Genomic DNA, 24,710 nt, shown 5'->3' with positions numbered 1-24,710 from the left:
AGAGAGAGCACTTTCAGGACTCTTCCCTTGATGGGAGACGGACCTCAGCAGTAACCCCCACCCCTTACTCCCCCACCCTCTGAAAGAATGCGGGCCACAAGGAGTGAGTGACCTGCGCCAGTGGGTCAGAGCTATTTCTGGCGCCCAAGGAGGCATCTGATTCCGGCGTTCAAGGCAGGGGGAGGGGACGAAGGTCCGGCCTGAGGAGCTTCCCGGACGCCCCCGCCTGCTGGGGGCTAGGCCCTTGGGGAGTGGACGGCTTCCCGCCCTTCTGGCCCTCGCCTCCGTTTTCCCTTCTGCGTGAGGGCCAGGCTACAGGGCCATCATCCTTTGCAATTCAGAGGACGCTTCCTGATTGTTTTCATGGCTTGGAAATACCTCTTGATTTGCATTCGAGGGAAATCAGGACGGCCGAACGCAGTCGATGGGTGGCCAGTAGTGGCCCGACCAGTTCTCGAGCCTGACCACCCCTGGTTGGTTGGACGCGTCTCAAAGACCCAAAGGCCTAGGGCTAGGCGAGGCGCCCCTCCCCCACTCCCACTCCAGAGTGCTCCGGGCGACCCGGGGCGTGTCCGGGGGACGGACCTGGCTGGTTGCGGGGCGGGGCTTCCAGGATGGGGCGTGTTTTTTCGGGCGGGGGCGTGGCGGGCCAATGGGCAGAGAGGCACGGGCGAGGGCGGTGCCTGTGCGCGGGTGCGGCGCGCTGCGGGGCAGCCGACGCAGGCAGAAGCGGGCGTCGCGCCGATTGCTAGTCGGTGCCGCGCGGAGCTGCCGGCGGGATTGGCTGCAGCACTCGCGTGTCAGGCGGTTGCTAGGCTCCCGCCGCGCGCCCCGCCCTCGCGCTCGGCGCCCTCTCACCGCCCGGTACGTGCTCTCGCGGAGGCTGCGGTGCGGCGCTCGCCCTCCTCGGGCTCGGCGGCGGCAGAGGCGGAGGCGGGTTGGCGCCGAGTGCCCGGGGAGCGGCGGTGGCGGGGGCGTCTTGCGGCCAGGAGGAGTGAGCACCTGCCGCGGCCCGCCCGCCAGCGCTCGGTGAGTGCGCCGCCCGTACCCCGCCGCCGAGTCTGGCAGCCCGGGCCCCCATCCCCGTTGCCGTCCAAGCCTTCTGAGGAACACCTGCTGCTGATCGCTGTTTTGCCCGGGGCGGGGGCACGGTCGCGAATGTCCTTGCGGGTGAGGCGGCCGCGCGCCCCTCAGGCGAAGGCTCGCGGCGTTCGGCGGCCGGGCCTGGGTTGCGCGCCGCGGCAGTGGGCCAGGCCTCAGCCCGGCCCGCTCGTGTGCCGCCGGCGTGTGCGGCCTGCGGGCTGCCTCCTAGGCTTCCAAAAAGGGTCTCGCGGCCCATTTGGGCCGAAGCCGGAAGATGGAGCGTTTGAGCCCCCGCAGGAGGTGGGGAACGACGCCGCAGCCTCCGGGTCCTGAGCTGTTCAGAGCCTTGGAGTCACCCCACCCCCCACATGAGCTTCTTTGGGAGCCTACTAGCTTTTCACCTTTTCGCTTGGTGTTTGGAAAACCAGATTCACCTGCGGGTATATTTGGAAAATATCTCCAGAGAAAATACTCTCTCGGCTTAGAATCTTTGTGCCATAAATTCCAAGATAATTTCATACAAAGTCAACTGTTAATTTAAAATGCGTATTTTAATCTCTGTGATTTGAGGAGGTCTTGGATTTGTAAACTGACTTCCTTCAGAATTAGTTTTAATAGTGACCGTGAAGTTTTACCTTGCTGGGAGCTAGAGCTTGGGACAGCTCGTTTATAGCCTAGTGTTCTAACTTAAGAGCGTAGCCTGCTGTTTCCCTAAATAAGCGAGTAGAAGTGGTTCCTGGCGTGGAACCCAGTCTCCTTGAAGGGAGGGTGGTGTTTATAGAACAGAAGTCCAGATAGAGTTGGATATGCTACCAGGTGCTTTGGCGTCTGGTGTAGCTGAGATATTGTAACTTTATCAGGTTGTTTTATGCTTAGTGTTCAGAGACATGATAATTTTGGAATGTCTCTGTTTTAAAAAAGAGTTCAACCTCGGAGGCATAAAAGTCAATAGCTTGAATATCGAGAAGTTGAATTGAACTTTGTTTGCCTTGGAGCCAAGGAATGAGAGCTCATGGGCTGCATGCTTAAGGGAGGCTGAGGAGCCATTTCTTGGAGAAATCTGATTTGAGGAAGGAGTTGGATGCATAGTGGGAGCCTGTTCAAAGCCTGTAGGACACTGTGTGAAAGTAAGAATAAGCAGTACTATATAGGCGACAAACACCTGGTTGGAATATGAAAGCTTGTGTTGATATGTGCCCCTGTTGAAAGAATCAGAAGACAAATCTTCACTGTTAAGAAAAATTGATTTGACAAAATGCATTCATTCATTTAACAAATATTTGGCTTCACTTCTTGCCAAATTCTGTGGTAGGTCCAGGGGAGCCATGTAAAACAAGCTGGGTCTGCCCTTAAGGAACTCAGTTTTGGGGACAGTAGAGTTTAGGGAACCTATGATTGATAGTGTCTGCCCACTAAGTGTGCTCACGTGGTACTTTGGGAGCCTGAGTTGAGAGGGAATTCCTGAGCTGAGGCTTGCAGGGCCAGCAGGAATTAGCTGGGGGACAGTAAGGTCTGGACACAGGGAACCACATGTACAGGAGCACCTAAAATAGCACCTGTGAGTCTTCCAGCTTGACAGGTGGTAGCCCCGGGTTTTTCTTGTGCTTAGGAGTTCAAACTTCGTACTCAGGGTGAAGAAGCTTTTAATTAGTGGAGTGGCATGGTCCAGACCTGTGTTTAGAAAGATCTTGCTGGTGGCTACATAGGTAGTAGCATGGGCGAGGGGGTCAGGACCTCTGGCTGTGAGGCCAGCCAGTAGAGGAGAGATGAGGGAGGAGGAGCCAGCTGAGAAGAGAGGCTGAAAAGTTTGAGCAGAGGGAACGCCAAGTTCTGAAGGGTGAGAAACCTGCATTCAGGAATGTGTGGGTTGGGGCCAGTCTGGTGGCACAGCGGTTAAGTGCACACGTTCTGTTTCAGCGGCCCAGGGTTCGCCAGTTTGGATCCCAGGTGCAGACATGGCACCGCTTGGCACACCATGCTGTGGTAGGCGTCCCACATATAAAGTAGAGGAAGATGGGCATGGATGTTAGTTCAGGGCCAGTCTTCCTCAGCAAAAAGAGGAGGATTGGCAGCAGCTGTTAGCTCAGGGCTAATCTTCCTCAAAAAAATAAAAAAATAAGAGTCTCCAATAGGGTGACTGAAATGTTTAAAAAAGAAAAAGAGGAATGTGTGGGTCAGAAGACTAAGCATGACCAAAGATTTTAACCGCCTCTTGTGCAAGTTTGCTGGTGTCTGTTAAACACTGAGCATGGTGGGGTTTGTAGGGACCCTGAGGCCGCTTAGACTGGGATTGTTGTTTAGGAAAGGAGAGGCATAGCATTTGATTGTCAAGAACCTTATCACTTGAACTTGGGGCATTGCATTTCCTCTTGGGCAGGGCTGGTGTATTGACCACTGAGAGCAGATGTATGTTCATCCTTGTTGAGGCAGATGAAAGCATATTCAGTTGTTTACCTCATAGTTGTTCCAGCTTTTCCTGCACTCTAGGTCAGTGATGTGATGGGCCTACACCAGCCACAGTTGAGGGCCTTCTGTGTTTCTGCTCTGTGTGCACCATTGCTAGTGTTTATGAGAATCCTTTATCCTGGCTGAGGAAACTGAGTCACAGATGAAGGAATGTTCCCAAGGTCACACAACTGTCATCTTGTGGCAGAGTCAGGATTTGAACCAGAGTCAGGTTGAACATTTAGCTATACCCATCTGCATTTGTGTTGCATCCAACTGGTGGCCTTGGTTGGGTGCTTCTCTGGCAAAGACCAAGCCCAGGTGTCTGGTGGTGAGCAGAATGCCAGGATGATATGAGAGAGGTCATCAGGGATCCCCCACAGATCTCTAAGAACATGCTGTGAGGGACCGTTTTCAGAAACCAACGCTTGTCAGAGCCTTCCTGTGGCCTGTGCTGGTTGCTCTGGGCACCATGCTGAAGTAAGCCACAGAGTGTGGGTCCTAGGATGAGGATAGCAGACTTTAGGGGAGGACTGTATTTGTGCTGGATCTTCAAGAAGAGTTAGTGGTTTGACTGGTGAAAGGGTGGTGGCAGGAAGGTCACAACTCTCTGGGAGGAAAAGGGGTGAGCAGAGGCACGAGGTGGGACGGAGAAGACTGGGCACCTTTTCTGTACTACAAGGTTGGGTTAGAGCCAGAATGCCACATGGAGGAGTTTTACATAGGAACGGGGAACCTTGAAGATCTTGGAGCACAGCTGTGGTGGGATCAGTTCTTGGTTTTAAGAAGTGAGCCCTCAGTGTGAGTGTGGAGGCTGGACTGGACTGGAGGCAAGTTGGTTACTGCTGTGGTCCAGTGGAGAGACAGTGGACCTGAACAAAGGCAGTGGTTTTTAGGGGAATGGAGAGAGAGAAAGAAGGTTCAAGATGAGTCAGAGATGTTAGGGACCTGAATGGTGCTGGTACCATCAGGGGTCTACCTTTGAGTGTAGTGGGCAGGAGGTGACAGTGAAAAGATGAGGAAGTAAGGCTGCATCACCCAGGCACTGGTGAGGACTTGAGAGAGTTGGAATAGAGAGACTCCTAGACTGCAGAAAAGGGGGGAAGGCTTGCTTGAGTCTTTGTGGCAGTCAGGCAGGATGAGGGGCTGTCTTTGGGTGAACAGAAAAGGGTGGAGGAGGAAAAGACCAGCTTTGCCTGAGGACCAAGGAGTGGACAGGGTGGAGCCAAAGGAAGTGTCCCCTGGGGAAAAGGTGGGGCAAAACGTTGACCTGAAGGCTGAGTTGGGCCAGTGGGGAGCCCCTGGAAGCTGTAAGTAGGGTAGTGCCTGTGTCTGGCAGGGAGTGGTAAGAAGTTAGGAGACCAGTTTTGAGTCTTTTGCAGGGGTACAGTTGAAGGAGATAAACCAGAGTGGCAGAGAGTAATAGGAAGGGGTGAACTTAGGAAGGAAAAAAGCATGATTTTTTGACCCACTTGGTAGGGTAGGGGACCACTGTGTTTTATTGTCTACAGTTTGGGAGACTCAGAATCATGGCAGGGGTGATATGGCTTTAGGCTGAATTCATTGAAAGAGTTGTCATTGGCTTGCAGACTTGTCCTGCGCAGTGCAAACTAAGGATGGCCCATGATGATGTCAAGAAGGAACCCCTGGGGCTGGCCCCGTAGCCGAATGGTTGTTCTTGCACTCTGCTTTGGCAGCCCAGGGTTTCGCTGGTTTGGATCCTGGGCGCAGACATCGCACTACTCATCAAGCCATGCTGAGGTGGCGTCCCACATGCTACAACTAGAAGGACTCACAACTGAAAATACGCGACTATGTACCGGGGGGCTTGGGGGAGAAAAAGGAAAAATAAATCTTTTTTTCTTTTTTTTGAGGAAGATTAGCCCTAAGCTAACATCTGCTGCCAATCCTCCTCTTTTTGCTGAGGAAGACTGGCCCTGAACTAACATCCATGCCCATCTTCCTCTACTTTCTATGTGGGACGCCTACCACAGCATGGCTTGACAAGTGCCATGTCTGTACCCAGGGTCTGAATCGGCGAACCCTGGGCTGCCAAAGCAGAGCATGCACACTTAACGGCTGCACCTCTGGCCTGGCCCCTAAAATCTTTAAACAAACAAGCAAAAAAGAAGATTGGCAACAGTTGTTAGCTCAGGTGCCAATCTTTAATAAAAAAAAAAGAAGGAGCCCATTTACCTGTGCTTGCCTTTTTGAGTTGGGTTTAATTTTGGTCATAGCCATCTTGATAAGAGGCACACAGCTAGCCTAGTGGAATGGCAAGTGGTGATATACCCATTTTGTGGATAGGCAAGATTTAAGAGTGAGGCCTTGTGAATTTTTTTCTGGCCCATAGGAGAAGTCAGCAATGAGAAGTGTGATTGAATATCCAGGTTGCTGGGTGTGCTGTTTAGATTTGAGCCACTGTAGAGTGTGACTGCTTGGAGGCTGGAGGCTTATCTCTTTTATGACTTCAAAGAAGTGAGAAATGCTGGTCTGAACATCAGGGTGGACCCAGATGGAGACTGGAGAGAGTGTTGAACCTCAGGGGAACTCAAAGTGAGAATAAATTCAGGTAGTGTGTTCTTTGTGTCCTGTGTGTTAGTCAAGGATTTCTCCCTCCTTTTCTGGAGTAAGTTTTCTCTCTCCTCCATGTTAAAGTGTTTCTGTGTCTTTACCAGTGTTACTGTGCTGTTACTTCTTAGGCCCCCGTCTTCCTCTGCTTTTCCCATATGAACACTTCAGGCTTGGAGTAGGGTGATGGCTGTTTTGAACATACAAATGATTAATCTGGTTGTTTCCCGGTAGGTCTTTGTGTGCACATGCCTTTGGGTATTAATTTAAAGCAGTCTTCTTGTGAGTATAACTTGCTTTGCCTTTTGACCATACCTCTTCACTCTGATCATTAGTCAGTAATACTGCTCAAATAGCAATTTCTATAAATAGGATTTTAGAGTAGTTTACAAAATTACACCAGCCAGAGGGCTTAATTTAGCCTTAATGAATAGAGTTTTCTATTTTCCTATTTTTTAGGTTTGATAACTAAGCATTTTCTTAGCCTTGCTCTGGGTCCAGGTAGAAAGATGGATGGGATGCAGTGGTACAATATCATAAACTGAGGTGGTCTGAGTTGGTGAAGCTGTTCTGTGTTCTATGTTGGAATGAAGTAAATCTGAGTGAAACTTTAGCAGTATGTTGGCTTAGTTTATATTTTTATTTTTATTTTTTTGAGGAAGATTAGCTCTGAGCTCACATCTGCCACCTATCCTCCTCTTTTTGCTGAGGAAGACTGGCCCTGAGCTAACATCCATGCCCATCTTCCTCTACTTTATATCTGGGACACCTACCACAGCATGGCTTGACAAGTGGTGCGTAGGTCCGCACCCAGGGTCTGAACTGGTGAACCCTGGGCTGCCAAAGTGGAATGTGCAAACTTAACTGCTGCACCACCAGGCTGGCTCCTATATTTGTATTTTAAAAGCAGGTTTCTAGTGGGAACAATCAGCTGACTATAAAAAAGTCCCTTTTATGACTGAATGTCTTTACATGTCATGGGGTGCATTTAATAGCATTGAGGTTTTGCTTCTCAATTATACCTTCTTGAGCTAGTTGTTTTTTAAAAATATTGCTCTCTGAATTGTAGACATTGGAATTAATGTTATATCTTTGATACTATTTATAATTTTTTCTTCTGGATTGACTCTACAGAAAATATTGTATTTTCTTTGTCACCCTTTGACAAAGAAGGGTGACTAATTGGTGGTGTGGGCAAAAGGCTAAGTGGCATTCCCCACTTCTTTTGGAGTTGATCATTGTAGTATAATTCTATTTCACTTGTGGACATTCACCAATATTGGTTCTTTCTTTTCCTGCAGGGCCTCTGCTCTCCAGGAAGATAAGGCTTTTAAAGCAACCTAGCACTAGAAGTGAGGTAAGGTAGTTGAAAAGAAATATTTTTGCAAGAAAAAGATGATGAATAAACACGTACTTCGCAAAATGATTAACCATGGCATTTTATTTTATTTTTTTTCTTGGTGTGGAAGATTGGCCCCGAGCTAACATCTGTTGCCAATCATTCTCTTTTCCCTCTGCCTCCCAAAGCCCCCGTACATAGTTGTGTATCCTAGTTGCAGGTCGTTCTGGTTCTTCTATGTGGGATGCCACCACAGCATGGCTTAATGAGTGGTGCATGGGTCCATGCCCAGGATCTGAACTGGTGAACCCCAGACCGCTGAAGTGGAGCACGTGAACTTAACCCTTAGGCCACAGGGCCAGCCCCCTGATTTTTATTTTAAGCATTGTGTATGTGTAGTCCCTCTTCTGTGACTTGCATTGGTATGCAATTTTTATAGCCACATAAATGCCCAGACTGAGTGTTCCCTGCCATTGGGAGTATGTGTAGCCACAGATTCATTCCTCCTGAGGCAGTCATGACCCTTGGATACCAAGTATACTTGGTAGAGTAGAGGACCAGTTGAGGGGGGCCTCAGGCACGAGTGAAGCATTTGGAAGAATGTGTCATATTCAGGGAAACAGTGGCCAGTGCCCAGCTGGGTCCCCTGTTTTAGCATTTGCTCTTCATTTTCTACGGATGTTGAATTTTTGTATATGGAGTATGGGAATCCACAAATAAGAAGTACCTCTTGCAGAATTTTTTCTAATAGTTGGTATCTGTGTATTGAAACAGGTTAGTGAAATTGGAAGATGTTCGTTTTTGCAAATGTTATGGTTAGTCCCTGTTTTACCTCTTTCTGTGCTCAGAGTGTTTTCCCTCAGGTGTTCCAGGGGTTGATATGGGGTTATTTAAGAAGATTCCCAGGGCTCTCTATGGCAGAAGTGAACCAGTTCTGCCTTGGTTGTCATGAATGCCTCTCAGTTAACTCAGTTCTCTAGGGCTGGATTGATTCTTTAGCCAGTTTTTGCTAAGAAAAATGATACAGTCAATAATGGAATTCCAAATAGTGTTTCTTTTTTTTTTTTTTTTTTTTTGAGGAAGGTTAGCCCTGAGCTAACATCCGCTGCCAATCCCCCTCTTTTTGCTGAGGAAGATTGGCCCTGAGCTAACATCCATTCCCATCTTCCTCCACTTTATATGTGGGATGCCTGCCACAGCATGGCTTGCCAAGTGGTGCCATGTCCGCATCCGGGTTCCGAACCAGTGAACCCTGGGCTGCCGAAGCAGAACGTGTGCACTAGACTGCTGCGCCACTGGGCTGGCCCCTCCCTTCTGAATTTTTAAGGAGAGGTCCCTTTTTGATTCATGCAGCTGGAAAGGAAAATGTCTGCTCATACTTTCTTCTTATGTAGGCCTCTAGTGCCCTGGGCTGCCTCTGCCCTTTTTCTCTGTGTGAGGGAGTGAAGGAATGTCCTGACCTCCTCTCTCTCCTCCTGCCCTGAGCTTCTAGGGAGAATGGGGCCCATTGTGGGCTCTGCAGGCACAGCCCTCTGCTTCAGTGTCAGGCCTGACATGGCCTCTCTGTCCGGTCTGCTGTGGTTACATGTGCTGAGGAGCCGGGAGCCTAGCAATCAGTCATTTCCTCACATGTTACCCTGCTGTTCTGGAGTGTTCTGAGGGATGGTGCTTTGTTTATCCCTGAGTCTGCCCTCTGATTTCTCGTGTCTTGATAAATATTCTTGTGGACACCTTTGCAGGCCTGAACTCACTGTTGGAGCAGATCTGAGGCCATATTTGGAGAGGCAGGCCTGCTGTTCCCAAGGGTGGGTGAGTGCCTGGTCACAGGAGGCTGGTCACTCCCTCCAGGCCTTTCTTATGTTCCGAATCCACTGGGAAGCAAAGGATTAATCTCTTTCGTAATGAAATTGGACTTCAAATTCTTTTTTTTAACTTATTTTGGCTGTCACTTGTATCTGAATAAAGCTGGAAGAAGCCTTATTTTGGTCTTAATCAACTGTGGATTCAACTCATTGAAGATGTGAAGTGCCAGAATATGATTCTCCAAGTAGGGGAAACCAGAGGGACTCAGCTTTTTAAAACACACATTTGTTCTGGATATGAATGTTCTCCCCTGATGTCAAACTGCGTTACCCATCAGTTCTTCTCCTGACCCCAGGCCAGTGTGTTGCTGGAGAAAAGTTTATGAGATACTTAGGGTTTGGTGAATAGTCTGATAGAGGCCACTGACTGCTGCTTTTTCAGGGGTGTTGGCTTCAGACAGGGAGCCAGATGTGTGTTCAGCTATCGTGTGATCAGCTTTAGCAGGTTCTGTGAAGAGTAGATGAGCGAGCTGGTGGTGGTAGGGGGGATGGAGAAGGCCTGATCAAGCCCTCCTGGAGTTGGTGAAGGGCTTTTCTTCATGAGGTCCATATGATTGCAGGGATGGCTGCTGAGAAATTTGATTCTCTAAAACCCAGATAGGTTTATTTTGGAATGGTCCTGAAAATTGTTCTTCATCTTCTGAGTAAAGAAATTCCATTCTTTTCATGATGCTTCAAAATGTATGATTTCTTTGTCTTCTGTGAAAGTGTCTTGAAAGGAGCAGCTGGCATTGGCACTGCCCTGGATGTTTGCCTTCCTCCTACCTTTTTTTTTTCTTTTATTACAGGAAAAAAATCTAGCCTATTTTATCCTTCTGCCTGAGCAGAGTGATACGTTTCTTTCTCAGTTTTAAGACTGGGAGTAGTGTTTTGTTTTTATCAAATAAAGGAATAAAATCTACTTGCCTTGCTGAGATCACATGCTGAGATTTAGGTTTTGAGTGATAGGTTCAGGGGTGTTTTTTACTTATGCACATAATAGATTATATTATATGTACCAAATATCTTATTTAAAAAAACCCAGAATCTAGACATGAGCCCATTGGTACTTCCCAGAAAGCAGCTCTGGCTTGACTGCTTGCTCACCTGTGGAGCTTTGAGTGCTATAGTGTCTTATTGGGGCAGGTGGTCCTTGGAGGCACTGGCCTCCTTCAAGTTGAGTAAGGGACTAAAATAGTTTGAGGACCAAGGTCTCTGTTAACTAGACAACAATGTTTAGGGGGTGTGTGTGTGCATATGAGTGAGTGTGAGTGTGAGGAAGATTGGCTCCGAGCTAACATCTGTTGCCAGTCTTCCTCTTTTTTTTGCTTGAGGAAGATTGCCACTGAGCTATCATCTCTACCAATCTTTCTCTATTTTGTATGTGGGACACTGCCACAGCATGGCTTGATGAACCATGTGTAGGTCTGCACCTGGGATCCAAATCTGCAATCCCTGGGCTAAAGTAGAGTGCATGACCTTAACCACTAAGGAGTTTCTTCGGGGCGCTGGCCCGTGGCAAAGTAGTTAAGTTCATGTGCTCCGCTTTGGTGGCCCAGGGTTTTGCTGGTTCAGATCCTGGGCACAGATATCGCACCACTGATCAGGCCATGCTGAGGTGGTGTCCCACATAGCAGAACCAGAAGGTCCTACAACTAGAATGTACCACTATATACTGGGGGGACTTTGGGGAGAAGAAAAATAAAAGAAAGGAAGATTGGCAACAGATGTTAGCTCAGCTGCCAATCTTAAAAAAAAAAAAAAGAAAGTGTTTCTTTGGAAATTCTTTGATGCGCCCAGGTTTGTTTTCTTGAATCGCACCAGTGAAGTAGAAGGAGCGTAGACTGACAAAGTTGCCATGTGAGTTGAGTGACTGAGAGTGCTTTGTTTTCTTTTTTTGTCTAGTGTTTATTTTTCTTTGAGTTATAAGAGCAATGTATGCCTAGTGTGAAAAGCCCTTGGGTTTTCAAAGGGCTACATGTATACTTACTTTTTCCTGTATGAGTATGTGATGGTTAACTTATAAAACTTTGACTTTTCAACCAACAGATGCATTTTAAGAGACCTGGAGTGAGTGGGTGCTCCTGATTGAATGTTGGACAGCCCCAGATTCTGTACCTGGAATGTGTAATTTAGTTGAGCTGTAGAGTTGGAACTCTTTAGAAGAAGGATTTTAAGATTTTTTTTTTCCTGTTAATAGGATGAGCTTAGTATGGAATGTCTGAACCTTACTCTGTAAAATCAGCATCCTCCCTGGATATCTGAACTGTTTTGGGCTTCCTTGACTCCTTGAGGGACAAGTTGAGTGCAGAGTTCCAGAATGTGAGGAGGATGAGGGTACAGGCCCAAGTTCTGAGTGGGGAGTAATTGTCCTAAAGACAAAAATTGGGTAGAGCTTCCAGGTGATGAAGGCACTGTATTTTATGATTCTGTGTTTGGGGAGAGCTGCCTCCGGGTTCCCAGTGGAGAAGGCTCCAGGTGATTTCCAGATAGTGGAGGCATTTGGTCTCTGACCTTTGTGTTAGAGTAGGGTGAGAGTAGAGCTGTTGGCTGTCCTCAGATAAGAAAATGACATGATACCACCAGAGGGAAGCTGAAAATAAAGCTCTAAATACTCACTCTAAATCCTCTGATAAGCTAGAGGGGAAGCAGAGCCCACAGGGCTGTTCCCAGCCCAAGGGTGGTCCCCAGGCAGTGCAGAACAGGCAGTCCAGAGGAGGCAACTGTTCAGGAGCTGAATCTCAGTAGAGCAGAAGAAACCCCACTGTGGAAGCAAGTCCATTTCTATTGCAGGCATTCTTGTCATTGTGGGGTTGTTATTGACCTTGGCAATTTTATTTCAGATTTGGATCTGGGATGCAGAAAGCAAGACTCCCAGTGGTGTACATAGTGATGTTCATGTTTCTTAGCTAGCCTCCTCATGTAGAGTGTCTGAAGCACAGAAACATTATAATCATAAGAGATTATGGGTGACTGGATTAAGATTATTTATATTTTGTATGTTTATATTTAAAATGTTTACTCTGTGTGAGATCCTTTTCTAAGTGCTTTACATGCGTTAGCTCACTTAATCTATGTTTTTAATTGGAAAAAGTTAAACAAAGGAATTTGATCTAGTAAGTGTTTAAGATTAAATACTGACTATTAAGCAGCCTTACAGGACAGGTTAGTATATGGACTATGAAGGACCTATCAACTGGCACTCAGTGGGCAGGCCCTGTCAGTGCTAGGTTTCAGTTATTCATTCATTCATTCAGCAGATGTTTTTGAGTCACTCTCATGTCCTGGGCACTGTGCTAGGCCCCAGAGAGGGATCTGGTTATAGATGAGACAGATATGGGCCCTACCTCTGCCCCGACCACGCAAAAGAGGGAGGAGAAGTGAAGATTATTTCCCCTCAGTAGGTATTTTTCTGAAGAAAGTGTCGTTTGGAGAGGCTGAAGGTCCTGCCTCTGGCAAGTGATCGTGGGCAGTTGGTGTGCCTCTGATTCATCATAAGAGGGAGTGGGGAGCTAGGCCCATCTCAGAGGGTGATGTGAGCGATCAGGGAGAGGACCTTGGAGAGCCTGGTAGGCAGTTCTACATTATATTCAAAGCCAAACACGTTTGGTCACACACAGATGTGTCTGTGACATATTGAGCCATTTCCTGGCCCTGCTGCCATGCCTTAGGTGATCCTGGTGGGGCCTGTGAGATCTGGTTTCAGGGACTGGTCAAAGTGAACCTTGGGAGCCCTTTGGTTTGGTGATGATTTGGATAAGGGTGTGTGGAGGGCTTTAGGGGATAACTGAGGAAGCTTCAGGAAGAGGTGGGCGGGGGATTAGAGAAAGTGAACTTTGGAAAGGGGAGAGAGGGAGAAGATAGCTCACATTGAGTGGAGGAACGTTGCTGCGTTTGCTCTGTTAATCTCCAAATTGGCTGGAGGAGGTAGGAGGCAAGGGGTTACTGTCTGGGCACAGCCAGTGGTGAGCACTAGAGACCACTGTGGGGTGAAGTCAGCTAGCAGTAGGGTTTGTAGATGGGTACAGAGACTCTGGCTAGCCCTGAGATGATGGAGTTATGTCAGCATAGATAGAGCCAGCTTCTGAACAGAAACTGAGGCAGTGAGGTTGGACTAGCCCAGAGTTGAGGAATGGTGGAGCTTGAAAGACAGTTCTGGTGTACTTTACCAGGGGAGCAAGTTAAAGTCCTTCAGGGTGTGGGAGTCAGGAAAATCTGCAGCGGAGGGAGCAAGGACTGGAGGGGACATGTTGGAATTTTGGGGTACCCTATTAAAAAACCACACACACCTTTACTCTATCCCTGGGAACCAATTGAGAGATGGATAAAGGGACCGTGCAGGTGGCTACAATAACGGCTTAATAACCAGTGGGGCTATTGGAGATGGTAGGATCTGGGTGAGAAGCCACTGGGGGGTAATGCTGAACCTCAGAATTAGAGATACTCACCCGGTTGCCTGTGGGGCCATCCTCTCTGTTCACCCTTCCTAGTGGGGTTCTCTTTCTTCATGTGCTGCTTTGGCAAGTCTCCTTGCTCTTCTAGGGCTGGTTTTATGTTTACTTCATCTTATTTTTTTAAATATATTTTTAAACTTTACTAGTATAACATAAAACAAAAATAGAGAAAACAAGACCCACCCCCCCAAAAAAAAGTATAGCTTGGTGAATTATAAGGTCAAGAAATAAAGCTTTGCTGGCCCCAGCAGAGATGTCTCCACAGGCCCCATCCCTGCCACAGGCCCCTGTCCTCCCTTCCAAAGGTGACCCCCAGTCTGTCTGTGTGTATTCATTTCCTCTTCATGGTTTTATCTCCCACATGTGTATCTTATGCACTGTGGTTTAATTTTGTCCATTTTTAAAACTTTGGGGGCCGGCCCCATGGCTGAGAGGTGAGTTTGCGTGCTCCGCTGCGGTGTCCCAGAGTTTCACTGGTTCGGATCCTGGGCTTGGACATGGCACTGCTCGTCAGGCCGTGCTGAGGCAGCGTCCCACATGCCACAACTAGAAGGACCCACAACTAAAAATATACACCTATGTACCCGGGGGCTTTGGGAGAAAAAGAAAAAACAAAATATTTAAAACTTGGTATATCTTTTAGGTCTCTTTAATCTACAGTTTCCCTCTCTTTCCCTTTTCCTTATGATTATTTGCTGAAGAAACTGGGCCCTTAGACTTGTGGAGTCCAGTCTAGGTAGTCCAGATTTAGCAGATTGTGTCTCAGGGTACGGTTCAACATGCTCTTCTCTGAATTTCCTGTGAATCAGCAGCTGGATCCTAAGGCTTGATCAGCTTCAGGTTCGGTCCCTTTGGCAAGGCTGGGGTGGTTTGGGTCTTTGCTCAGGAGTGCTACTTTCCTCTTGTCCCACGCTTTGCTCATAGGAGGTACCTAGAGCACCACTTTTATGGGAGGACGAGGGGGCTGAGAAGAGGCCAGGCCCAGCTCAGCCTCCCTGGCTCTGTAGTCCTTGTCAAGCCAGTCTTTCCAGCGTGAGTGTGACAGAGTATTGCAAGAGGAAAACCCTGGGCATCTTCTCTGGCCTAATTTACCAAGATGGGTTCACAACACTGTCGCCTTCTTAGGCCCCCTCTTCTTTCTTCATGTTGTGCTTTCCTAACTCTCAGCTCCCCTGCCTTTCGTTGTCTGTCCCCCATCTTGTCCCTTTTCTTCAGCTTTCCTCTCTTTCTTTCTCCCTCTGTTTATAGAGGGTTCGAAAGGGGAAACGGTTGTTCGAGGCTGAGGAGAGGGATTCTCATCCTGCTTGATTGCTCACTCTCTGGGAGACTGTGGAATCCTCGGTTTACCTGTCTGTAAAATGAAGGTCTTGATCCTGATAAATGGTTGCCTCAAACTCAGTCCTATGAATATTCTGTTTTACAGATTTTCTCTGTGTTTGAAAACTATTTTAGAGGATTTCCCTGCTTCTCCATGCAGGGCCAGCACTAGCAGAAGGATATGGAGAAATGGATATGGCTTAGAGAGCAGCCAGAATCTCGTCTCTCCCTGTATCTGTGCTATCAGGCCGGGTAGGCTGGGTGAATAGTGGAAGGCTCTGTGGGCTGTGGTCATGGCCTCACCTGCTGGTCTCAAGCTCTGGATACAGAGACTTACCTTACAGGATAGAGAAGTGTCAGCTGCCATTGCTGCTACCATGCTGGCAAGTGGCTGAAGATGTGGGCAACTACCTGGAAGACTAGGGAGTGTTGCTTCAGTATGAGAGTAGGCTCAGGCTCCAGACCCAGGAACTTGTCAGCTGGTCCTGGCTTTCTTGTGTGCAGGCCCCATCCAGCTTACCCAGAATTTGATGGGCAGCCCAAGCCTGTATCTGGTGTGAGGGTGACTCTGTGCTCACCTCAGAGACAGAGCCGCTATCTGATCAACTGTTGCTGTGAGGATGTGGAGGTAAAGGGCTGTGCTCTTGACTGGCCTGTACTTTTGTATATCTTGAGCCCATTGTCCTTCAGGTGGGAATTGCCCCTGAGAGGAGGTATCATGTGATGTACCAGGATTTATCTGGCCTTTCCCTAGTGCTGGGACGCTTTAACATGTGCCTGTGTTCTTTTTGTTTGTTTTGCTATTTCACACCTTTAAAATTTCATTTATTTTATACTTAAATAATTTTAAGGCCAAGTAAATTCAGATTTTTGCATCCTGTGTGTGTACCAAGGTTGCTTAGGCTTAAGGAGGTAGACCAGGTTTAGTTTTCTTGTTTTGAGTTTTTTGTTTCAACTTTTCTGAGGGTTCCCCTTCTGGGTCGAGAATGTAAGGAATTTCAGAGTCAGGGAGGCATGGGCTGTGCTGGAGGAAGGGCTGGAGAGGCTGCCGGGCCCTGCTTAGGAGCTTCCTGTAGGAGTGTGTCTCCGGCGGCCAGCAGCAGGCCTGGCGGTGAGGGGAGAGCTCAGTCTTCTATATGAGCGATCTATACCACTACATGTAAATGTGAATTAATCAGAATTTGGTAAGGTCAAGACCACACCCATAGCTAGTTGCTGAGGTGGTGGAGCAGGAGTTATAGCCATGTTTTCTGGTGTTGGCTGCTCTGCTGTTCTTTGGTGTTTGTGGATCAGCTAGCAGTGAAGGTCCTTAGAGGGAGTCCCTGCTTTTACCTCAGGTGTTGGCAGGTAGCAGGCTCAACCAAAATTATCCCAGGCCAGAGCTCACTTTTCTCCTTGTTCAGGCTTTGAATTTCTACTCTTTTATAGATAAAGATGTTTCACTGGATCTCTTGGTAACTAGTAGTGTTTGATTTTTTTTTTGATGTCACTATTTTTAAAAAATTGAAGCATAATTTACATGTAGCAAAATGCATAAATGATAAATGTACAGCTCAACCCATTTTTATGTATGTGTATACCTCTCAGATCCAGATGTAGAACATTTCTGGAAGTTTCTGTTGTGCCTTTCCCAATCAGCATCTCCCCAAAGGTAACTACTCTTCTGACCTCTGTCCTTGAGCTTAGTTTTGCTGCTCTTGACCTTCATGTAAGTGGAATGACCGAGTGTATGTACTCTCATTTGTCTGTCTTTTCTTATTGAACATTTGGTCTCTACATCTGTGTGGTTCTATATAGCAGTTCTCTTTTATTGTTATATAGTATTTCACATATGAATATACCACAATTTACTGCTTTTCCTATTGGTGGAATTTAAGTTGTTTCCAGTTTTTGACTCGTGAATACTACTGATATGAATGCTCTTGCCCTTGTCTTCTGGGTATATACTTAAGAGTGAATTGCTGAATATATTTGATGTTTTACTTACTGGGAATTTTATTTTTATGGCTCTTGTTGTGTTTCATTTTTGAACTTTTTATTATGGAGAATTTTAAGTATACTGAAAGACAGAATAGTACAATGAATCTCGTATACCTATCACCAGCCCCAACAACCATCAACCAGTGGCCAGTCTTGCCCCATTCACACTCCCAACCATTGCCCCACCTACACCACATTATCTTGAAGCAAATATCAAGACGTCTTGTCATCCATCAATAGTTCAGTATGTATCTCTAGACGATACCATAACCACATCTGCTGAAGGCCTTCACGTTCCTTCTCCTGGTTCTGATGTTCTTTGGAGTTTCGTATCATGGTCCTCATGGTGGAGTGTGGCTCCCAGTCCCTGTTACTCCTTATCTTGGTGGAGTTGCCTGGGTCAGCTGGTTTTTCCAGGCAGCCTTTGAACCAGGAATTAGCATGGTATAGAGTTGGGAGGGTCGTCTTAGGACTTTGGAATGTTAGTCACTGTTGTGGGCATCACTTTTAGTTGGGTTAATTTTTCACATGCACAAGTTAGGCTGATCTAAGAGAAAGATGAGAACTGGACTGGTGAGTACTTCTGTGCTTAGGTACATGACTGCCTTCCCAAATGGCTGCACTGGCCTGGGACAGGTGATTCTTTCCCCAACGTCCCAAGAATCTGGAGGGTGTGACCTCCAGGATGATGGGCTTCAGCTCCCCCCTCTTTTGAAGGGCAACAGGCAGCAAACTTAGATTTGGAAATATGATTTAGAAAAGGTTGGTTTTTTTCAGAGCAGTGAGACTACAGTATGAAGATTAGACTTGAGAGCTCAGAAATACTCTAGCTTCCCTCTCCTGTCCTTGTGCTTAGCACTTGTAGCTCTCTTCCCTCTGCCCTGCCCCAGAATTGTTCTGTGGTAGTCCAGGAGCTGCCCTGGTCCAGAGGAAGCAAAAATAGGAGCAAAGAGCATCACAGATACCTTATTAGCCCATAAATTCTCCATAGAAGTTTTTCTCTGAGGTAGTCAAATTTGACTGGAAAAACATAGCAACATGTTTTGATTCATTAGTCGTCTAGATGTTCACCCTCCCATATTCTCCTGCTGGCTAATAACTATGATGAAGTATCATTACTTTCAGCTTGAATTTATGACACCTGCTGCCCACCATGCCCATTAATCAAGCAATGTGAGAGGGGCAAACTGTTATTTTATGCTGTTTCAACCTGTCCCACCTTCCTTCCTCTTCCATCTCATGTTATTAATGAAGGAGTTTGACAATAACTCAATTTTAGTGAAAGTAAGGGAAAAACTCACTCATATCTTTAAGTGGGAATTTAAATTCAAGGGCATTTTGCCAATGTCTATCAATTCTAATGTGTATAACCTTTGACCCAGCAGTTCCACATTTAGGATTTTATCCTCAAATTTCCTTCCAGAAGAATGCAAGGATGAGAGTGAGAGAATGTCTTTCAGAGCAAAACACATTGGGATACTTAGATGCTTAAATGTGCCACGACGGGGCTGGCCCAGTGGCTGAGTGGTGAAAGTTCCTCGTGCTTTGCTTTGGTGGCCCAGGTTCGTGGGTTCAGATCCTGGGTAAGGTGGGTATGGACCTGCTCCACGTGTCAGCCATGCTGTGGAGGCATCCCACATACAAAAGTAAAGGAGGACTGGCACAGATGTTAGTTCAGGGCTAATCTTCCTCAAGCAAAAGAAAAAAAAGGAGGAAGATTGGCAGTGGATGTTGGCTCAGGGCAAATTTTCCTCACCAAAAAATTAAATAAATAAATAAATGTGCCACAAAAAGCAGGAGCAAGTGAAGAGGTGGATCCATCTGCTGGGGCTGAGCTCTCCCAGTTCTAGTAAATTTTAAAAAGGAAGAATTATGAAGTGTATGATTCCATTTGAGATTTAAGAATGAAATAAAAAGAGTCGTACTTCTTTATGTGTGTGGATACATTAAGTGTGTCATTTGTGGAGAGCTGTAGAAGAAACCCAGCTTGCTCACATGAGGAACTGGGAAGGAAACCTACTTTTGGCTTGTGCCCTAGTGTGTTATTGGAATTTGTTTTACCTTCCTGTGAGTTACTTTTTTTTTTTTCCTGAAGATTTGCCCTGAGCTTACATCTGTTGCCAGTCTTCCTCTTTTTGCTTGAGAAAGATTTTGCTTGAGAAAGAATCTTCCTCTGTTTTTTGTATGTGGGTCGCTGCCACAGCATGGCTGCTGACAAGTGATGTAGGTCTGCTCCCAGAACTGAATCCAGGCTGCTGAAGTGGAGTGTGCCAAACTTAACCACTAGGCCAGGGGGCTGGCCTCCTGTGAATTACTTTTATTGCATTAAGTCTAAAGGTAAGGACGAGACAACTAGTGGTGTCATTGTGAGGCTGGTTGTGCATTTTCTGAATCATGACCAGGAATTGTTACTGGGGAGTCTAATAACTGGGAAAAACTGGATTCAGCTTGTCCAGATCTTTCATTTAGCTCTGGGACCTATGAAGTTGGTGATGGTCTGGTTGGCGAAGGCTCCTATGAAGGGAAGATGAAACTGTTTTTGTTTGTGTGTGTGTGAGGGAGATTGGCCCTGAGCTAACATCTGTCGCCAATCCTCCTCTTCTTGCTTGAGGAAGATTGTTGCTGAGCTAACATCTGTGGCAATCTTCCTGTATTTTTTATGTGGGATGCTGCCACAGTGTGGCTTGACAAGCGGTGCTGGGTCCATGCTCAGGATCCGAACCTGTGAACCCTGGGCCACTGAAGCTGAACGCACAAAGTTAACCACTATGCCACCGGGCTGGCCAAGATGAAACTATTTTTAATTTTAAGCAAACATAGCCCAATGTAGTAATTTCAAGTCCCAGTGTAACATTTTCTTCTATTATAACCCAAGTATTTTAAAACAAATAAACAAAGTCCTTTTTTGTATATTTTTTGTTTGTAGTGCTTCTGGAGGAAAATGCATTTGAATTTCCCCTCAGAAACTTAGAGGGCTTGGAGGCCTGCCTGGTGGGCTCTGTGTTTTGAATTATGCATTCTGGAGATTTCCTGCCTGGAACCTGGAATGCTATTGGACAAAGTTGCTGGGTGTGAGGTAAATGGTGGGGTTAGGGTTACATAGGCTGTCACGGTTTACAGAGCTCATTTGCTGACTTTGCCTCACAACTGTTGATGACTATCCCTGCTTTGCCAGGGAGGAACTAAGGTCCTGAGAGGGGAGGTAGACCGTGCTCCACATTCCTTTTTCTTACCACTTATTTTCTTTCCATTTCATATACCTTGTATTTTTATAATTTGTGATTTTTTTTTAAAAGATTTTATTTTTCCTTTTTCTCCCCAAAGCCCCCGGTACATAGTTGCATATCTTTAGTTGTGGGTCCTTCTAGTTGTGGCATGTGGGATGCTGCCTCAGCATGGCTTGATGAGCAGTGCCATGTCCACGCCCAGGATCCGAACCGGCAAAACCCTGGGCTGCCGAAGTTGAGCGTGTGAACTTAACCACTCGGCCACGGGGCTGGCCCCGCTAGTTCTTGATATTTGTTATAAGTGGAACAAATGAACACATGATATTTGCAGAGTAAGATGGACTTTAGCAACAAAATTAAAGAAGGCCTTGCCTGCTCAAAAAGAATTTATTTCTATTTAATTGGTAGGGAAATTATCAGAACCACTGAGCTGATTTCTAAAGAGGAAGGATATACCTCGGGCCAGCCTGGTGGCGCAGTGGTTAAGTTCGCACGTTCTGCTTGCGGCCCAGGGTTCGCTGGTTCGGATCCCGGGTGCGGACATGGCACCACTCATCAAGCCATGCTATGGCAGGCATCCCACATATAAAGTAGAGGAAGATGGGCACGGATGTTAGCTCAGGGCCAGTCTTCCTCAGCAAAAAGAGGAGGATTGGCAGCAGATGTTAGCTCGGGGCTGATCTTCCTCAAAAAAAAAGGATATACCTGAATATTGATGCCAGGGACCCTTGCCTTGGGCAGTGAACTGCCTGAAACCCAGCTCCATAAAGCCCAGTACCCATGACTCTGTTGTCAGAGCTTTGAAGTAATGGTACAGTGTCCTTCGAGGCAATGGAGCAGATGTGCTTTGGTGTTTAAGGTGGTCTTTGACATAGTTCTCCCGTAGGTGGGTGTCATTGTCATGGGAAGACTTGGACTGACCTCTGTCCTCCCTGTGCCATCATTAGACTTTGGGCAAATCAAGTCTGGCCCCTGCTCTCACTATTCTGAGAATTTATTGAAGAAGGAAAGGTATAATTGAGGGCTGAGTTGGGCAAATTTCCTGAGGAAGCTGCATTTAGGGGACAGAAACCTGGAGGGTGAGAGGGAGTTAGAAAAAAACTCCATTTAACAAATGCTTATGAGTACTTTTTGTTTGTGCCAGGCAGTGTGTGTGGACCTGATCCATGGGCAGCTGTCATGAGCTGCCTGGAATGCGAGAGCCATGTGATGGCAGTTGTGGCTCAAGCAAGTTAATCTGGTGAACTGGGCTTCAAGACCTGGGTCTGCCTCTTACTTGGTGTGGACCTCAGTTTTTTCATGTCATAAAAGAGATACAAGCTGTTCACCAGGGTCACTGTGTTATCCAGGGTGACATGCCAATCTCAAGGCATTGCAGCATCCAGAACGCGATGCTCCTCATTATGGCAGTTCAGTGCAGGGTAAACCATAGTCATTGCAAGAGGCAGTCTTTTTTTTTTTTTTTTCTCCTGAGGAGATTGGCCCTGAGCTAACATCTGTTGCCAATCTTCCCCTTTTTTTTTTTTTCTCCCCAAAGCCACAGTGCATAGTTGTATATGTATCCTAGTTGTAGGTCATTCTGGGTTCACTATGTGGGATGCTGCCACACCATGGCTTGATGAGCAGTACTTAGGTCCACGCCCAGGATCCGAACCAGTGAACCCTGGGCCACCGAAGTAGAACGGGCAAATTTAACCACTCTGCCACAGGGCTGACCCCAAGAGGCAGTCTTTACAGAGTACTTCATGCAGGCACTGGCCTGAGTGGCTAACGTATCACTTTCAGTTCATCCTGACAGTGGCTATGTGAGGTCAGTGTCAGCATGGTCCCCATTCCACTGATGAGAAAACGGGCTCAAACAGCACGTGGAGGCTAACTTCAGGTGCTGGGGCTCATGCCACAGAAGCAGAGTGGAGCCAGGGACTGCTGCAGCCTTTGTGACCCTTGAGGACGGGTGGAGCCAGGTATACAGGAGGGAGAACAACTCTAATACCACTCCCGGGTGTTCCATGAGGTGCCAATGCTGCCTCTGAGCAGCATTGATATGTTTTGTGAGGGGGCAAAGATATTTGGGAGAAACTTTTCAGAGGATGTGGAATTATGGGTCTGAGGCTTCAGTGAGAATTTCAATGCAGGAGTCCTTGCCCTAGTGAGGATTGTTCAGGTGTGTTGGGTCAAGAGTAACTCTGCATTTTCTGAGCCCTTTTCCTCAGCTGCACCAGTTTTTAATTCCTTCAGTACCTGCTTTCCATGTGGTCTGGGCCCCAAACCATACTATCTTACCTCCGGTTCTGTTTCATAGCTGCTGTGTTTTTAGAGCATAGTCTCTAGTCTTTAGGACTAGGCTCCCCATCCTCTCCTGAGAGACTGCCCTTCCTTCACCATTCCAGGAGTACTTTTCCTTCTATCCAACTCTAAGAACAAGCGTTTTCATTTTTATAGTGTTCATTTTTGAAGAGATTGAAACACAGATGGAATGGAGTTGGAATTAAAGAACCCATCCATAGGGGAAGGTAGCGTGGTGTCTGATACTGAGTAGATAGTCAAAATATCAAGGAAATGTAATTCCTATTGTGTGTTTCTTTGTTAGTTCAAGTTGTTTGTGGAAAAAGAAAAGTAGTTATTGCAGAAGCGAATAGTAGGTGTTTCTGTGATATTTATCCAGTGTTTTTTATCCAAAGAGTGAAACACCAAGTATCATTATCTAATTTGCCATTTGCCCAAGTTATCTCTGTTCATGTTGTTGATTATTATTGTATCTGGTGTTATTTCATTCCGTATTTGCCTAGAAAGCAAGGTTTCTGAGAACAGACTTAGATTTATAAAATAATTGTTAAAAGAAATCCTATTGGCCAAAAAAATTGCTCTTGCTCCATTGCACCTGCTGTCACTCTGCTCTCTGGAGTGCTAGGACCTCTGATAGTCACTGACCTCTTGCCTGTCTCATATCCAGAGGACAGCCATACCTGAGGTTGTGTTGGGCAGGAGCACCGCTTTCCTGTTTAGGGATAGATGAAGTTAGAACATGTTCATTCTCCGTCAGAATGTTTTGCAAGTGCTTCCCTTAAAGCCTACTCTGTCCAGGCCGATAATTGCTGAGCACTAACCACTTATAGGCCTTGGTGCCCAGGTGCTACACTCAGTGCTATGGAGTCATCCAAGAGGACGTGAGCCATGAGAAAGTAACCAGTACCAGACACATGCACACTGGTCCTGTGTAAGATGCTTGCTGAGTCTTAGATGTTCATGGAAGTTGAGGCCCTGTTACTTCCTTGGCCCTGTGGTCAGTGTCAAATTCAATACTTAGTAGTTAGTCTATAAAAGCAAAAGATAGCTGAGATGCCTGGATGCATTGCAAGTGATCTGAAAAAAAGATTTGCAAACTTTAAATTAGCTGCCTTTGGATTAGCTGCGTTGTTTACAGGGTCAACCCTCCGAGAAGCTGCTTAAGTTTGCAGCTGCACTACTCCTTGGGGTGTGAGAGGTGGAATCTCTGGTGTCAAGAGCATGCTAAACTCTGGTGTCAAGAGATGACTTCCTGCTTCTTAGCGCTTCTGTAAATAAAGAGCTTAAATGACTTTCTGAGGTGTCTGTGGTTTGTGAGTTTATAAAGAACTTGATTAAAAAACAAGAACAAAACTCCAGTTCTGTAGATAAATGCTTCTGATAACTGGTGAATTTGCTATATTTTTAGTTCTTTGTCCCAGAGAAATCTGGATTTTCCTTTAATTGTTTGCTGAATATAGCAAGTAATACTCTATGGCTGGCAGAGGACTGAAGGGCTCCTCCCTCCCTTGAGATGAGAAGCATTTCTGAGGCGCCCATGGCTCCATGTTTGCTCCCCCTCCAGTTCTGAGGCAGGTTGATGGGTGGAACACCTCCTTGGGTTGTAGCCAAGAGTGAGATCCTGGAAGGGACCCTACAGAGAGATCTATAGAGAGAGTGAGGACTACGGTTTTTGTGGCCATTTTTCTCAACCAGTTAAAAAATATGTCAAGGTCAGCATGTCTTGGCTGCCTTAGGATGAGCAACTTGGCAAAGCTGTAGAGGGCACTCTCCCCAGAACTTGTTGGTTTCTGCCCTGACTTGTCTCTGCATCTCCTGTACTCCCCCTATACAGAAGGGATACTCTCTCTGTATCCCTTGATACCGAAATCTTATCAAGGGATAACTAGGTGAAGGGGCAAGTGTAGGGACAGAGGCCAAATCCTGTTTATCAATCAAACCAGGGCAGTTTAGTCTGAGAAGACAGAATCATAGCTCCATCTAGTTTACTCACGTTCTGTCTTTTGCCTGTGACCTCTCTGCCTTTTCTTCTTACTGACCATTTAGTTCTGAGAGAGAGGGCAGTAGCTATCCCCATGGCTTTGTAAGGGACCAGCCTATTGGGAGGACTGTGTTGCCATGAAATCCCTCACAGTGTCATCTTTATCCCTGCATGAGATAAATGCAA

At 46.7% G+C, this 24,710-nt stretch overlaps 1 protein-coding gene across 7 annotated transcripts in view; it reads left to right on the top strand.

The window, feature by feature from the left end:
- Positions 1-714: 714 nt before the first annotated feature.
- DAG1 (dystroglycan 1) overlaps positions 715-24,710 on the top strand; it is a 58,983-nt gene continuing 34,987 nt past the window's right edge. For 2 of the 7 annotated variants that reach the window (XM_046663019.1, XM_046663036.1), the window contains exons 1-2: positions 715-1,029; positions 7,401-7,456. The gene's annotated coding sequence lies outside the window, so the exon portion shown is untranslated. The remainder of the gene's footprint in view (positions 1,030-7,400; positions 7,457-24,710) is intronic. The other 5 variants (XM_046663046.1, XM_046663069.1, XM_046663028.1 and 2 more) reach the window with 3 other exon arrangements.

This window comes from Equus quagga, chromosome 1 (assembly GCF_021613505.1).
Source record: "Equus quagga isolate Etosha38 chromosome 1, UCLA_HA_Equagga_1.0, whole genome shotgun sequence".
Taxonomy (NCBI): domain Eukaryota; kingdom Metazoa; phylum Chordata; class Mammalia; order Perissodactyla; family Equidae; genus Equus; species Equus quagga.
This window is presented reverse-complemented; position numbering and strand designations above follow the sequence as displayed.